The 17,149-nt window shown below is 42.8% G+C and overlaps 1 protein-coding gene across 3 annotated transcripts in view; it reads right to left on the reverse strand.

Annotated features, from left to right (window-relative positions):
• AFAP1 (actin filament associated protein 1) overlaps positions 1 to 14,073 on the reverse strand; it is a 119,444-nt gene extending 105,371 nt beyond the window's left edge. For all 3 annotated transcript variants that reach the window (XM_083834489.1, XM_083834488.1, XM_083834485.1), the window contains exon 1: positions 13,949 to 14,073. The gene's annotated coding sequence lies outside the window, so the exon portion shown is untranslated. The remainder of the gene's footprint in view (positions 1 to 13,948) is intronic.
• Between the last annotated feature and the right edge of the window lie 3,076 nt (positions 14,074 to 17,149).

The following is a 17,149-nucleotide window of genomic DNA, read 5'->3' on the forward strand; positions in this document are numbered from 1 at the left end:
AAAATTTTCCCGAATTCTAGCTATAGTTTCCCATGGACTTTCAAGTGATTGCTACCAAGGCACAATATAATTAGTTTCCTCTCACTTTTTCTGTCTTCAGAATATTTTTTTTTCCCGTGATGTGACAGCACACTTTTTTTTTTTGTTTTATTTTAATTCTTAGCAGTAATAATAAAGCTCATTATTTTATCTATTTAATCCTGAGAACCTTCGTCATCAAAACACAAGACATTTTATTTAGTGAGGCGTGGAGCACAGCAGTATAAATAAAAATCTCACAGCTGAATGAACGAACATTTGGTATACAAACAAACAATCTTCTATGAGAGCACTGTGGCAAATTTCTCATAAAACAGAGAACTAAAATTAAACAGCAATTCTCAGAAATACACAGCTAAGAATTTTATATCATAAAACTCATTTTCCAGAAATCTGTCTCTGTTATCATTCCTGCATTTCAAATCTCTTTTCAAAGATGTTTTCATTTAGTCCTGTGATTATTCAAAGTATTTAAGTAACCATATAAGTACATTGTGATAAACTTTTTTGTAAGTGCCACGCAAGCCTAAATTGAGAGTACAAAAAAAAAAAAAAAAAAAAAACTATCTCTGCAAATCCAAAGAGCCATCATCTTGTTTTATAACTCCTGAATAAATTATTTAACTTTAGAAGAATTACTCATTTTGTATGACTGAAAGTAGGGAGACGGGCCGTTCGAACTTCAGAGGTGACATTCCTCTGACTAAATGCCAACACTTACAATGTAGTCATCTGTATTTGAGCTAGTTGCCCTAGGCTCACTGTACAGTCAATGGAGAAGTTTAGGCTTCCTAAAATAGAAATATAGAACAGAACAGATTAATTACGTCCTCAAGAAACAAATCTCTATCCACTGATCATAAAGGGAGTCTACAGGGAGCAAGCTCAGCTACAGACCTGCTCTCCTGTGTACGTCTCAGGTCTGGCAGGATGGATCCCACTGTAAGTGCCTATAGGCTTTCACAGGCATTTAATTTGAAAATCTGATCCCATATTTACTAAAGAGAAAGTGAAATATAGCTCTACTGTAATGAGACAGCTCTTTAAAGATATTAAGACAGCTGCTTAAATACAGCCACGTTATTTTCACACGCATATTTAATAGTGCTAATATTACCTACCATCTTTATGACATCTTTTACCTGTGCTCAACCAGTTTTACAGGGAATAGAAATGAGAGAGATATCTAGACTTAGGTTTTCTGAAGTACATACTACTTGGTAACATTGAGAGCCCTTTTTTTGTCATGTTCAGGATCACAGCGGAGGTTTCATCCCACTGTTCCAAGGGAAGGAGGGAAAGAGAGTACTGCTGTCTCCTGAGCATCAGGAACACCCTATGCAACAACCACCACAACAATAAGGAAAATCATTTGAACAAATGTCACATATACTACCTCAAGTGCCACAGATAAGCAGGGACTTACACTGCACTCAGTTGCTTTGCTTTTCAGTACAAATTCAGCTCCATCAATGGAGCTTCAGATCCCACAGTGCAGTGAATAACAGTTCTATACCCATTACTACTTTTCTACATCCGATGAAAAACATCAATGCATTTATTTCACAAGTCTCCCTCTCTGTTACTGTTTGAAATCATCCTTTGATCAATATCCAAGTTGCTTGCCCTCTGCTTCACTTTGCCTTTGGTTGCAGACCTGGCACATGTCAAGTCACATGCTGTCCCTGAAGGACAGCGGTTGAAAATAATCTGAAATGAAATCCCCTAAATAATTTCTGTCTATGGCCTTTTGATTAAAAATAAATAAATATATAAATAAAATCAGACCCAAACAAATTCCCACTGGCAAGTCTTTGTATGGTGGGACTGAAAATTACCGTGCTGGAGCACCTTGGTCACATTTCTTACAATGGGGAACTTTCTCATCCTTTACCTTATAAAGCAATTTGTCAGGATCCTGATTCCATAATCTCCTATCACATGGAATTTCACAACAGATGCAGGTCTCCATCAAATACAGAGTAAGGCAAGGCAAAACAAAACGTGTATATATATATACACATATGTATATATATGACAGGCAATTATCAGACAGTTATACAGAGGATAAGGCAAAGAGACATACAGGGCAGACTTTTGTTTAAGAACAAGGTAAATATACATAATAATTATGATTATTCTGGGGTAGGATATTTACAAGCATTGTTTTCACTGTGGAGATGAATCAGTTTAACATTTTCCAAATCCAGCAGGAATCTTGTCATTTTTGGACAACGCAGTTAGATCAAGCTCAACCTACACTGTAGAGTATCCTATATGAGTAGATGCTGATAGGTTATTATTTGAAAATATGCTTGGACAAGTAGCTATGAGTCACAGTCAATACACCATTTTAAATGTTCCCTTCAGAAGTTTCAATTTTCAATCTGGAAAACTGCTAGTAATCTGACCTAACAAGTACCTTTGCAAAAATCCTACAATAACAACACAGCAAAAGAAAGGTGACATATTACTGATTACTAATCTTATACAGTATACCGGAAAAATATACAGCTCTTCCCTCGAAAGAGTCTGAAAATTGGTGCACATATGAAGAAGGCAGAAAAAAAATGGGAAGATGAAGAGTCTCTGGAAACACAAAATTGCATAAATCAATTCCTTTGCAAATGTCCATATACATTTTACAGTTGTTTAGCTAGCTTAATAATGCCATTTCTTAGCTCTCACACTTGGAACAGATGGGATGCAACTTTCTGATCCTTAAATTAAAGAACACACGACTTTGTGCTGATGACACTTTTAATCATTGAGGACACGCAGCCTACCACCACCAGAATTTTAATTTAGTGACATAATTCCATGGTGTGATCAGATAAAGAAAGGAAAATAATGGTATCCTCAAAAGCACAGCTTCTAGTAATCTTTAATACTAGTAGCAAGCCAGAAGACAAGCTGAATGTAAAGCAAGATAATGGCAGCAGACAATGAAAATCCACACTCTGCTGGAGTTCAATGATTTTCCAGCAGTCCTACTATTGGGTCCTAAGTCAATGATCCTCTGATTATTAGTCAGTCACAAAAATTCACTTCCTACAGGTGGGGAAGGGGGCCAGGGAGAGGGACTTATTGTAGATATGGATGCTATTTTTTAAGCACAAGAACGAATCATCACTCTGATTACAACTCTGAATTAAAAATTGAATAAATTATTAAATGCTGTAGGTTTACTACAGCATAAACTGTAGGTGTTCTACGGTATAAATAATTGCTTAAAATTCCAAAAGAAAATGCACTTTAAATGAGAAATTTGTAACCACTGAACATTTATTTTTTCAGGTAGCTTTTATCATTTTGTTCTTAACAGTTTGAAATGGCATTTTCCCCTTCTGCTTTGGACAGCTTCCACTGGTGAATGTGGAGTATCCACTTCCTCATGATTTTCAGATTTAACAAAAATCTCACTGGGAGGAAATTCTCAATTTGATATAGAAACAACAACAAAAGAAATTTCACATTTTCAGAAAATATCCAATGATTACAATTTTGAAAAATTATGCCAGTAATAGCTATTTTTCCAATCCAAGGAAAAAACTTCTTGTAATGCTCTTTGTCTGCTTTCACATAGTTATACTCTAACAGAATCTGTTATCGCACAGGCATGGTTGCCTACAATTATTTTATACCTTTCTGAAACAAAAATTGAGTACACACTGTGAAGTGCTAAGATACACAGAGCCACACTTTGTCCCACCCTTCTTGAAGCCGACAAGAGCCTTCAAGAACTGTATGCATAATTTTAGTGGCTTAATTGCACTGGGTAGAGCTGAACTGAACAGGGGAAAGATTATTTTGGCAGACTGCTATGGAGAAAGGCACTGATCTAGGATGGTCCTGACCTCCCTATAGATGACCTCAGTGAATACAATCAAAGAAAAAAACACACATGTATGTGTGGAGAGGCCCAGCATGTCTCACGTCAGTGAGATAACTCACACGTCTCTTCTTGACTGGCTTGCTAGTCTGTGATTTTAATAGCAAATAATATTGAATTAAGTGACACCGCTCATGTTAGGAGAACAGGGCTGTAAGACAGCAGGTGAGATATTTTTCTCCACACATTGCTTGACAGAAGGGCAAGGTGGGCTAGACTCTAATTAACTGCAGCTCAAAAGTAGTGTGACAAATGGTGTTGTGGATATAACATCCACCTTTATTAAATAAATTGTTTCCCAAGTAAAGTAAATAAATGCTTGTTTATCCCAGCTTTTAGAAGTGTTGCTGAACTCACTTGAGTTTCAGGAGTTAAGATGAAAACTTGTAAAAGAGAGGTGACTATAGCAGGAAGAGATGCTATAGGACTCTTACATGCTTCTTACCCTCCTATACACTTCATTAAAATGTAGTTTGATTAGGGTTTTTTACTGAAATCTTGTGAGTGTTGAGTCACTAGTGGGGCTGACCAGAGATAAGCAGCGTACCAAAATCCTCACAACTTTGCTAGGCATTTGTTTCAAGCCTTCAGGGAAACCAACCTACTTCTCTTCTTCCCTCTGCACCCTGAATATCTGCCATTTCCAGTTCCTAATCCCCATCCCATCTCACAAAGTCGTTAATTTTTTTATGAGTTATTAACACGTAAAGAGCTGCTCTAGGTAGGTGCTCTGTAGGTCACTAATGACAACTTACTAGAAGGACACATACTTCTTTGGCTCTTTGTATAGCTCAGGCTATATCTCAGGTGAGTTCCCATTCCTGCTCTGTTATCTCTAGGCAGCTTTGGTCCTGGCTGAGCCAGGCCACAGGACCATGCAGGTGATGCCTCCTGGCCAAGAACATCTCCGCAGTCACACCAAGGCAAGGTGTGCACCTTCATTTCACATATCTGTACTTTCAGGTATTTACAGTTAGATCTTGCTCTGGGTTGGCCAGATAGTGACTCACAGAGAAAAGCATTTAGACCTCAGTAGGAAGCAGCCCTTCCCTCCAATAATGTGCAGGGAGAGGGCCGGACTCGTTCATAAATACTGCTTCCAAGTCAGCTCCCTGAAGGGGAGAAGAACTTAATGAGTGTGAATGCAAAGACTGAGACTACTTAAAGCACACTCAAGCCACGCTAAGGTCTAATCCCTATTTGGCAGGGTATTTTTTCTTTGTTTGGCTGTTTTTCTTTAAGGCTGGCAGAATGACAACCTCAGAACAGCTGTTTTTTTGCAAGGGCTGGTATGTCAGGAAACCTATCCCAAATGACCCCAAGTCTCAAAGACTGATTTTACCCTTTGTTCTCATAAAGTACAATAAACTTGAGGGCAATCCGATTTTGCACTTAGATCTTGGAGACTTGGAGCACATCTATGGATATGCCGACCAAAAAAACAGAAAATGCAAGTACAGCAGATCTAGTCCCATAATAATTAAAATGATATTACTGTGACACAGAAGAAGAGGAGGGCTGAAGAAGATCCCTAAAAATCACTATGATCCCTTAAAACCCCCCAAATCATACCCTTCAAGACAGCTTTTTCTTTCCTTGCAATATAATCAGGATTTCAGCTCTTTCTTTGGGGAGGCAGTGCATGGGCCTCGTGCACATACCCGTAATTGCCCTTAGGCTGTACAGAGAGCTACTGTATAGAGGGAAGCCTTCAGGGTAGCTGACCTCTACACTCAAATTGCTTTCAAAAGTCACATAGTTGGACTATAAGCAAGAGGAAAGAAAAATGAGAGATCTGGAGACGATGAGGTCAACGGGGTGACAGCTCTCAGCGAGTCTTTCCACATATGCAAAATCTAGACTGAGTGCTTTGTAAACAATAATAAGGGAGAACATCCGAAGGGATGTGAAGGAAATGGCTGCGTTGAATGGGTATGAGGCTCAGTCATGGCAGACAGACAGATGGGAACAGCAGTTACCAAGAGACTAATTGGACCTTGAGTCAGGTTAAAATTAACTGTTGTGTCTTCCAGGCTTGCTGGACAAGGTCTGATCCAGATCAGCTCTGGGAAAAGGCGTCAGGCTGGCTACCATCTGCAGAAGTAGAGGTTGGTAGGACAGCTGATTTGGGGGGCAGAAAGGTCAGTGCCAGCTGGCCAGGTACCCAACAGCCCAGCTGACTGGTGTTTGCTGGAGCTCCCGTTCAGCAAAGCAACATAAACACGCGTACAACCCAACGCACTGATCTCACTGACATCAAATGAGGTGATTCACTGACTTAAAGCTAAGCATTTGCATCAACACTTCTCAGAGCTCCTGGGAAAGAAGTGCAGGAGACCAAGGAGCTGCAAAAAGTGAACCAAGGACAGCAGAAAATCCCAGAGAAGATGAAAAGTTCACAAGCCACAGGAACAGACAAACTTTCCCAGAGAGGGAACAGCACTTCTTTTCCCTGGAGGACACTTGTTTTGCTTATCTGAGGTTTTTGCTGTGTGATTTCAGTTGTTTGCATATTTGGGGGCTTGCTTTCATTAATTTCTGAAGTGCCAGACTTAGTTTTTTTGCCTTTTTTTATGTGTGTGTTTTTTTTTAAGGTTTCCAACTGGGTTTTTCCTTACAGATAAAACTGTACTTATTAAATATTCTTCCATTTTTTTTCTTTTTTTTCCTTCCCAGCAGAACTAACTAACCTTGGAAATATGGTTGTTTTTGTAACCAGGTGGGGTCCCACCCAACTGCACTCAGCATTATTCACACCGGCCCTCATCCAGAATTTTCCCCAAGACACTTCAGGGTGGATTTCATTCCTGTTAAGCTCAAAACAAAATGCTATGGCCTGACCTAGCCTCTACCTCCTTCCAGCTCTCCCGGTTCTTCCTGAAGGACCCACCATGCACCTATCATCCCCTGTCCAAGGGGACTTGCAGATTTTCATGGGCCTAATTAATTGCAAACACATGGTGCAGATGGAGGGATGAGGCGAGAAGAGCTCTGTATATTCACAGAGGCTCCTCAGCCTTTTAATTCCAGAGGGTATTCTTTGATAATATATTTTGATAAAGTTGAAAACTCTAAACATTTAAAAGTGGTTTTTTGTTTGTTTTGTTTTTACACTTAAATGTATTTTTTTTTCCTCTGCTTATATCTCCTACAGCCAGCAACAACGTCCAGTGAGTATTTAACTCTATTCCCTATCACAGACTTGGCTTAAAAAAATAAATTCCATACCATACATAAATTCCATACAAGGTAAATTTCTTTCAGTCTGATCTATGCTAAGCCCCAGTGGCGGAGCAGCATCAGAGTGGCTCCTCTGCAGCTCAGCTCTTGGCCACCCCAGCCTCGGTGACATTTAGCAGCCCTTCTTCTCCTTACCTAACGACTTTGCCTCTTACATCGTCTATCTTGTTTTCAGCTCCTGCCATTCTGTCATCTCCGCACTGCAGCCCATCCTGACTGCCTTGCTGAAAGGGCACCTTTTTGTTCAGTCTATGCCAGGGCCAAGCAGCCAGCTTGAAGCACATGAAGCAGAAGCACCCAAATGATGACACAGGGCTCGGCTCTGATTTGGGCTAGCAGCTTCCCCTCTCCACCTCAGCCTCCTGCTGCTGTGGGCCCTGCTGATGGCTTTCGTCTCCCAAAACTCCTCTGCCGAGGCCCCATCCTGAGCTCAGGCAGAGGCGCTGGGCTGGGACCCAGGAGTGATGTTGGCTCAGCAGTGAGGATGGCACCACGGGCACACAGCGGCTAGCAGCACCATCCAACACCAGCCACGTACACTTCAGAACCCTTCCCCCTGGCTGCCTAACATTGCTTCACATTTTCTGAGTGCTTTCCTCACACCTGCTATTGCACATTTCTTATGGCATTTCCAGATTCCTTGCCCAAATCTGGTACAAAGGTAACTTCTGCCAAGAACTGGCTGGTTAAAAACCAAAATGAATTAGAGATTATACCCCACTCCTGGCCAGCAACATTACCAGTTTGCAATTCAGAGCCTCAATGTAGTTGGTGCTGAAACAAGAGTAAATATATATTAGTAATTAGCCATTTCTCTCAAAAAACCTGTGACACTTGCAGCTGTGATATATATCACCTATACATATACACACTCTCTCTCAAAGTCCACCTGTCCACACACAAGCATAGGCTCACCAAGGAAGTTATGACTGCACACTAGTACATCTGACTGTCCAGTCGCTCCTTGCTCTCCCATTTAACTGGAAGCAAAGCACGAAGTGACAACCTGCCCCTGTGCCAAGCCCTCAGAAAGAAGGCGAGAAGGTTGCACTTCCTGCAGCTGGCACAAAAAGGATAGCAAAGGAACTTGAAAAAGGCATGGGCTTGTAGCAGTGATCTAAGAACGCAAATTGGTCTGAACTCCAGTAGAACTCTAAATGCAGACCAAGGCCGGTAGGGAAAAACAAACAAACAAACACAAAGCAAACAAACAAAGCACTTACATTGTGTGAATAATGCTTTGCATGTTAGAAAGTGGGATGCTGCAGCTCATGAGCTGACCTTGGCCATTATAATAAACTTGCCTCCAAATGTAAGCCCCAGAAAAGCCTGTAAAGGCACACACATTCCCACCAAAACCAACAAACTGCTTCGTTTGACAGAGCTGCGTTATTTCATCCAAGAATCAACAACACTGAAAACCCTTCTTCCTTCCCTCATGCTTATGTATGCAGAAACTACCTAAAATAATCTAACTGCATTAACTCCTTGGTAAAAGTAAAACTCAGCATTAGCACGAAATGAGAACAATGACTACAGAGGCTGAGGATGCCCTGGTTTGTGAGTGGTGTCTTAGGGACACCGAGGTTTAGTGTGAGTCTCTTTCACTGCTTTCCAACCATCGTATTTTATTAATCAGACCAACAGCACATGCTAAAAAATGAAGTCTGTCTACAAGGCTGGCATACATGGGAAAAGCTCACTCATGTTTGTTTTATTTCAAACAAAACCTACAGTAGCTCCCATTGTTTGTTTGTTTTCCCCCCAGACTAGACAGCATGTGGCTCATGAGCCACACTGACAGATGAGATAAAGCTCGTGCCAGATCTGATTGATGACTGCACTAGGAAATGCAGTGAAGGTCATGTTGTAATTCTCTGTTTGCAGCTGCTCCTGGTAAGAAACGCTGAACAAAATAAAATCTGGGTCTGCTAATTGCTAATAATGTGGAAATTCCTTCCCTACCTTTCCTTATCTTCAGTTCCCTGTTTGGACAGCAGCAACACCACAAGCATGTGCAACCATTCAGAGATCACATAAGTTTGAAAAAGATACTTAAACATACTTGAATGGAGAAAAAAATAAAAAACACCCACAGCAACTGGTCAGATATTGAGCCTTAATAGATTGGAAGACAGTTCATTATAGTAGTTTGCATGAAAGCAGCACATTAAAGAGCTTTTACTATTTGCTTCTCTGCAAATCTGAGATAACGTAATACTACATGTTCTTTGAGGAAGAGCGCTGTCCCTGATAATTCACATGAATTAAGCTAATTTCTCAGAGTCTGTTTATTTTAGATGAACCAAGCCAGCATGCTCATTAGCAGTGGCTACCAGCACAGGCTAAATTCACTGAGCCAGAACATCAGTCAGTCGAGTAGAAGGACACCAAAATCTTGTTTTCCCTAAGTGTTTAGATGTGGTTAGGAAAGTGATAAGAGACTTTGGGGAATTCACAAACATGATATAATGGCAGTCCCCTAATGAATAATACATATTCAGTGCAACTCATGGCAATTACCTCACATATACAAAGTGGTGTACTTCTTGGGGTAAAAACCTTTTGGGTTTAAAAGTCTTTGAGACATCAGTTAGATTACGGATTAAATCTGAGATCACTTGAGCACTCTTTTATGGTGCTTATTATCAATGGATGGACATACTATTATTCAGCATTTTGTACTCACAAACATTTTGGCACAAAAAGGACATTACCAACATCTGTCCTACAGTAAGACAGCTATTATCACACGACTCAAAAATACACGGTAGCAGAGAGATGCCGGCAACAGAAAACCCCAGATAATAAAAAAACACCCACCACTATGTCACCATGAAAGGAATAATGTACTGGTTTTTAAAAATGTTTATTTTTCAGTTTAGGAAAAAGATTTAAAAAAGACGGTCCTATGCAGTTCTGCTTATTTTACTGACAAGCATACAGCATCGACTTTTAAGATACCACCACACCTATACGAAAGCAAATTTATAAAACATCCTCTTAGGAATTTCTTTCCTAGATTTCTTGATGGACAGCAGTGAAACTTACAGCAGATATTGATTCATCCTTTTCACAGCCTAGGGTAACCTCCCAGGGCTACTCTAAGGGAAATGATACCCATTAGCTCACTTTGACAGTGTTGTGTGTTAAGGGTGCTCAGCAGCTCACACAGCAAAATCTCACTACACTCTGTATGTTGTGAGCAACTTTCTGTCAAGGTAGCATGGATAATGGAAGGCAGACAACTCTATTCTTCTGCCATGTAGGACTCCATTTCTTGCCATATGTGAAAAAAGAGCTTGTGTCCCTTGTGTCGTCTGTCATCTACTATGAGATACCTTCTCTTCCACTAACCCTTATTATGGTTCTGCGATGGTATCCATTAGCACTGCTAGCTTCAGCACGTGTTTCATGACCTGGAGAGTCCAGAGTTAACTTTTAATCAGAGAGTAAGAGCAATGAGCTCTTCTAAATTGATACCATTGCATATGCAGTACAAATACCAGACCTTCATATATACGTGCATGGGTAGGTGCTGTCTGACAGCCATGTACGTCACTGCCATGTGATCACAGCTACACGTTATCCTACTGCCTCATAGTGTTGATGGACAATTCTCTGTATTGCTTTGTGCAGACACTCCCCAGAAAGACATCTGATATGATATTAAAAACTTTTGCTCTAAGACCAGCTTAGGACACTTCATAGCAAAAAAATTAATTCCTCCAAAATTTCAATACAATTAAGGAAGACTTAGGAGCACATTCAGGACTCATTTTTTTTTCAGTCCTGGTTCACAGTAATGCTGTATTGCTTTGATTATCTTCCATTTTTCTGTTATCTTTCATGGGTCTGAATATTAGGGTTCTGGGAGCCTAAGAGTATTTGGTATTGGGATATATTAACCTGGAATATTATCTACTGATTGTGTAAAATGCTTACCTGCCCTGCCCAGACAGAAGTTCCTGTTCCAAATGAGACATGGTATTTGCCAATAAACTGATGAATCAGTGGAAATCCAGGGCCATACCACTAGCTAGGTGTCATTCACATGTAAAACAAGTTGAACTGCGTAACTTCAGGATGCATGAATTTTTCAAGGAGTTTAACACCGTAGGCTTTGGTGCGACTAGAACCACAATAACACAGAGTTAACTAAACTGTTTGGGAGTTTGAAAGCTAAGTCCTTGCATCCCACCCTCCCACTTCAGCCAGGCAGAGATTTCCTACAGATGAACACAAAGCACATCCATTCTTCCTCCTCGCCCCATCCACACCACACAAAGAGCACAGCTTTGAACAATGCAGTTAACCAAGTAGGCCCTTGCTTACCTGCACTCTCATTGACTGGGGTATCAGATATGAAACTTTTGAAAAAGGAGGGAAATTAAATTGGCTGACTCCAGATTGCATAAACCAGCCCCGAAATGCTGGCTCTTTGTCCTGAGGCAATGTCTCAAGGAAGTCTGCAGTGAGCAGCTGGGCAAGACAGTTCCTGTTGTGACCTTACAGAAGGCTCCCTTTACACCACTGAAAGGAGCAGCACCATTAGTCACACGTGTACCAAACACAGCCTGGCCCCACTGAGATTGCAGTGACACTTGCAAATGTTTTTGATGTCTCTGAAAAGTCTCTCTTCAATTCTGAAAGCTGCAGGAGATGAAAATTAAAAAAAAAACCTTCACAGAGGTTGCAAGATTTTAAGTCATCTGAATGGCTGACCTATTGAATTGTCTGTATTTTTCCCCTTTTTGCTGCCACTGCTTTAAGACACACTGTGATTTTGACCCCAAAGACCTTCCAAATCCCCTTATCTATAGATCTACCTGAGATCCAGGAGCATCACACACCACTTTGAGTTTTGCTGACATATTTCCTGGGAAACACCAAACAGTTCCGTGTATCACCGAAGGCAGTGCATGTCTGCTCATTGTTCTGCGTGCAGGCTTGTCACTGCGATCACTGGGTATTCAGGCACACAAAGAAATACGTAGATGCTTTTTTTTCAGAATTCATCTCAAATGCTTCTTAGCCCCATCTGGTGCCCTATAGCCCTAGAAAGACAGGATTGCTTTCCCTCCGGCTCTAATACAGGACTCGGTTCTGTTCCACCCCATTTCCACAAGGAAACAGGAATTGTTCAAAAGGAGAAAGCAGTTGTGCAGCTCTTCCTGTGGAAACCACCAGGAGGCATAAGGGATGACTGAAGGGCACCAAGTGCCCATATAGGAGAGCGCTGATGGATGGATCCATCTGGCTGCCAAGCTGTTCCCTTGTCCCTCTGCCCCAGCCCTTCCAAGGGAAACAGAGGAGAAGCCTTTCATAATACTGCCATTTTCATACAAAAAAAGTGTGGCCCTGCAACACTTGGAGCCCACGGCCACAGAGCACCTGCGAGGGTGAGACACCACACTTATGGAAAGAAAATACCTCTGAGAGCCGACCCAGTCTGTGCTGTGACATTTTTCCTCCCCTGGAACAAAACAAAGAACTGCACAAAGAACAGCAGAGCCCATCGGCTGAGGAAGCTTTGGATTGCTGTACGATATTGAATTAGATCTTTCTCAAAGCAAGAAAGCTGATAAAATAATAGGCAGACCTCAGCTGAAAAGATCAGTCATTGCACAGGTACGACATATAAAACAGGCACAAACACAGCAAGTGTTTGTTACATCAAACTGTTCACAGAGGATCCAGAGGGGAGATTAGCTAAATACTTTTCCTGACATTTGCCTTGTCTTGCCTTTCGGAAGCGTGCATCCATTCACCCACACGGTGTTTGGGGGCAGGTGAACGCCTTGCTTTCTGAGGGCTGCCTGCCTGAATGCACCAATTCCTTCGACTCCAGAACTCACAGTTTATAAAGCAACGTCTGCTTTTGGCTGTTTATCCAGCTCTGTCTTTTGCCGCCCATTATTTTCCTACTGGCTAAATCTTTGGCAAGTTTCCTCCATGCCTCCCTCCCCATACACAGACAGAACCGACAAAGTGAAAATCGAGTTTCCAAAAAACCTCTCAGTGGAAGAAATCAAAATACGTCGCTGCGAACTGAATAGCCTTCTACCAATCACACGCTGCTTTTTAGTTTTAACCTTTCTGTTAAACAGGAAATAAAAAGGAGGGGGTCAGATGGTGAAGCCAATGGGATAGATCTGGAAGGACGGTTCTTTTCGCCTTTGCCCTTACTGAGTCCAGGACTGTAACATGATGCAACCTCCCCGCTATGATGAAACGGGTTTGAGTGGCAAAGTCTGCAGAGAGACCACCTCTTCCCACCCTGAAAGGCAGAAAATAATGCAACTCGCAGCTGTACAAAGCAGCAGCCCGCCTGCGCCGGGCTCCCCCGGCAGCCAGGCTGGTGCCTTTCCCTGGGACAGGGGTGCGAGTTTCTGGGACGGCAGGAGGAGGGTTTGGTTCCGGGGGGTCTCAGCCGGGTTTTTTTGCCCCTTCAGAGCCCGGGAGAGCACCGCACGGCGCGGCGGTGCCGGGGCCGAGGGGAGGCAGCCTCCGCCTGATGCTCGGGCTCGCAGCCTTTTCCGTGCTCTCCTCCCGGCCAAGAAAACGACCGAGACTTCACGTCTTTTTCCTCGCCCCTGGGCTGGAAATGCTCCCAGCAAGCCCACAGCTTTGCCTGCTAGCACTGAGCCCGGAGCAGCGGAGCCTCGGCAGAAAAAAAGCCCCTTTCTGCGCCCAGCCCTTCCCCTCCCTCCATCCCTCCCAGCCCACGGAGCTGGGCAGGGGGATGCTGCCCGGGGGCAGCGGGAGCCGTCCTACCTTGCGGGCCGTCCTCGCCGCGGCTGCCGGCACAAAGCGGGCTCCGCGCAGTACCGGGGGCGGGCGCAGCCCCGCGGAGCGCAGCCAGCGCCGCGCCGGGGCGGGAGCGGGAGGAGGAGGAGGAGGAGGAGGAGGAGGAGGAGGAGGAGGAGGAGAGGGGGGGACAAGGGAGGGGACAGGGCCGGGGAGGAGCCAGCGGAACAAAGGCCCCCGGTACGGGATTTGGGGGGGGTGGGGGCAGGTGCGCGGTTGCCCCCCTGGCAGGGGGAGCAGGGCGCAGCACCCCAGGGCAGGGCAGCCCCAAGCAGCCCCGCTGCCAGGCTGCTCGCCCGCTGGGGGATGGAGGCTGCCCCCAGCCCCCGGGAAAGCGCCGCAGCTCGGTCCTTTCCCTGCCCTGGTCCCGGTCCCGGTCCCGGTCCCGGTCCCGGCCGGGTGATGCTCTACTCCAGCTTTTGGCTGCGGGGCACACCGAGCACATTGCCATCTGTCTAAAGTCACGATTTAAGCCCTTTTGTTAAAACGGTGTAAAATCACGCACAGAGCCAACATTGATTTAAAATCAAGCGCTGTCATCTACTTTTGGCACAAGACAGAGGTGAGGCAAAAGCACAAGGTAAGGCTGGTTGTATCGATTAAAGTTTTTATTGAAAGTTCCCCTGGAGAGCTTAAAGCAGGTTTCGGTTTTTGACAAGGCTGCAGGCTGAACCTGTGCACAGTGCCATGGTGGGTAAACATGTTGCAGCTTTGATAAATTCACATTTTTATTTTCTTCTCTTTCCATAAAGAAATTGGAAAACTGAAGCCACAGAAACGTTGCTAAAGCAAGAGCATGTTTCTTCATTTTTAGTCCGCTGGGTGTTAGAGTATCTTTAGCTCTCCTTCAGCTGTAACAGTTGGCTACACAAATGTTCTCTTGCAACAAGTATTTTTGCAGCATACTATATGCAAGTTCATCCTTCTGTACAAGCATGTAGCTCATCTGTGAGTATACAGCTCATTAAATCTTTAAATTTGGTGAATAAAACTCAGTTTGATCTCACCAAATTTGATGTGGTCTGCTGTCCAGTTTTATCATCCTCAGTCATTGCAATAGGGTGATAACCAAAGTAATAAGTTAGACCAGGGAAAGTTCTATTTATTCAGCATTTACAGTGCTTGACCAGCTAGGAAATGGATGAGCTCTCTGGGGCCTAAAACAGGAGTGCCTAATTCATGGCCCCGCCTTGTCAGGACAATTTATCGAGCCTCAATCTCACTTCCAGCTGCTCCCTTCCTTGCATGCCTTTGGGTATGGGCAGGGAAGGAACTGCTGCCAGGATGAGCTCTTCCAACAGCAGCAGCCTGCTCCTACCTGCCTTTTTGCATTACGCCTCTTGGGAGCTGGCAGGAAGGGGGTCTGGAGTGCTTAGAAGCAGTGATTTTTCTGGCAATATTAAACGGCTCTGTCGGCCTTGGAAAATTAAACCGTAGCTCCTCTTCTCCACAGTTCAATTGCTTTCAGCTATTGCTGTCATAGAGCTATTTGATTAGTATCAGGACCTGCAAAATGTGAGAGCTAACAAGAACAGTCCAAAACAGTTCGCTGGAAAAGTCAGAACAGGTCTTGGCTGCTCTGGCACATGCAGTGTAATCCGTGCAGAGTACCACTGACTTGTACAATTGCAGTAAGCACTTCTAGGATGCGCTGGCTTTGCTGCCTCTGGACAGATGAATTTTAATGCACACATTACATTAAGTAACGTTTCAATGCTCAGCCTCTGCCTAAGTTGTGTGGCCCCTCTGCAGTCTGTAAGCGGGGTGCCTGGGGCTAGCCATACTGCAGAGCATTTCTTCCAAAGAAATGTCTTGAAGATGTTATGAAGCTGTTATGACAGTGAGATTAATTACTAGTTAGTGTCCCAGCTCTGGCAACAAAACAAATCAAACTTCCAATGGTAATTTCTGCAGCCTTTCCGGAGTGGATTCAGAGACTTAAAAGCTCTGCAACAACACAGACAAGACAACAAGTACTTTATGCCCTATGCCGGGTGAGAGAGTGAGATAACAAGGTGCTTGTCCTTAGGCTGTTGGAGAGGCTGGTAAGGACTTCATGTCTACTGGTGGTAACTCCATAGGGACTAAAGGATGGGACGTTTCTCATGGAGATGAACACTAGCCAGCACAAACCATTCCTCTTGGAGACAAATTCCCCTTAAAGCTAAAGGGCTCAAAAGAACTTTTTCTCATTTGAATTATTAGTTTCCACAATCCATCATATTTAAATGACATTTTTCCCCCCAACTCTGTGTTTGGCCATGTGCATTCTGTGAGCTACCTCAGCTGCAAAACAGGCCATAGAGATTCAGTGAATTTCTTTCCCATGAGTATTTAATGACACTATTTAAACACAAAATCTATTCTATACAATTAAAAGGAACAGCATATAACTCACCTCAAACACAACATGATCAAAATAAATCAATTGATTACTAAGGAGTTTCTTGCATGGAAGCTGAAGTCACTTCATTAATAGGAAACCTGTGGTTCACAGTAACTGTACGTCATACCTTGCACCCAATAAACTTCTTAAACTAATCATCTTCTAACACAAAGCTCTACAAGGTAAATTGGTACAAATGCCCCCATTTGAAACATATGTCCTCCACCTTTGAAAAGTGCCTTCTAGTTTTAAGTTACAAAAATGACAAGTTACTGGTTATAACAAACATCCATGTGATGTTCCGAATACCATCTTTGTTCTCAATAATTCACAATAAATTGCCACTCTATCAAGAGTAACTTCATTAATGTAGGAATAGTCTTTGCAAGCTTTAGGAAATACTTGGTGAAGCCTTGATACCCTTATCTTCCTATAATCTTCTTAGCATTCTTAGTACTGATTATCACAAAAAAAAAATAAATAAATAAGAATCATGGCAAAAAAAAAAAGAAAGAAAAGAAAAAAAAGAGTACTCCTGGCAGTAAAATATCTCAGTATAGTTGTTTACAAGATTGGTCTTTAACTATCAGATAATCCCCAGTGTGTTGAAGGAAGAAAGTTATGACAATGACAGGCCATATTTATTATCTTTAGGAGAGTTATTATGCATGTTTGAAGATTTTTTTCCCTTGGAAAATCAACATTGGATGAAATCTGAGAAACACAGGCATGAGAAAAAAAAAATCCCCAACCATTTGTTGAGATTTATGTCTTGTACGAAA

The sequence above is a fragment of the Anser anser genome (assembly GCF_964211835.1).
Source record: "Anser anser genome assembly, chromosome: 4".
Classification (NCBI taxonomy): Eukaryota; Metazoa; Chordata; class Aves; order Anseriformes; family Anatidae; genus Anser; species Anser anser.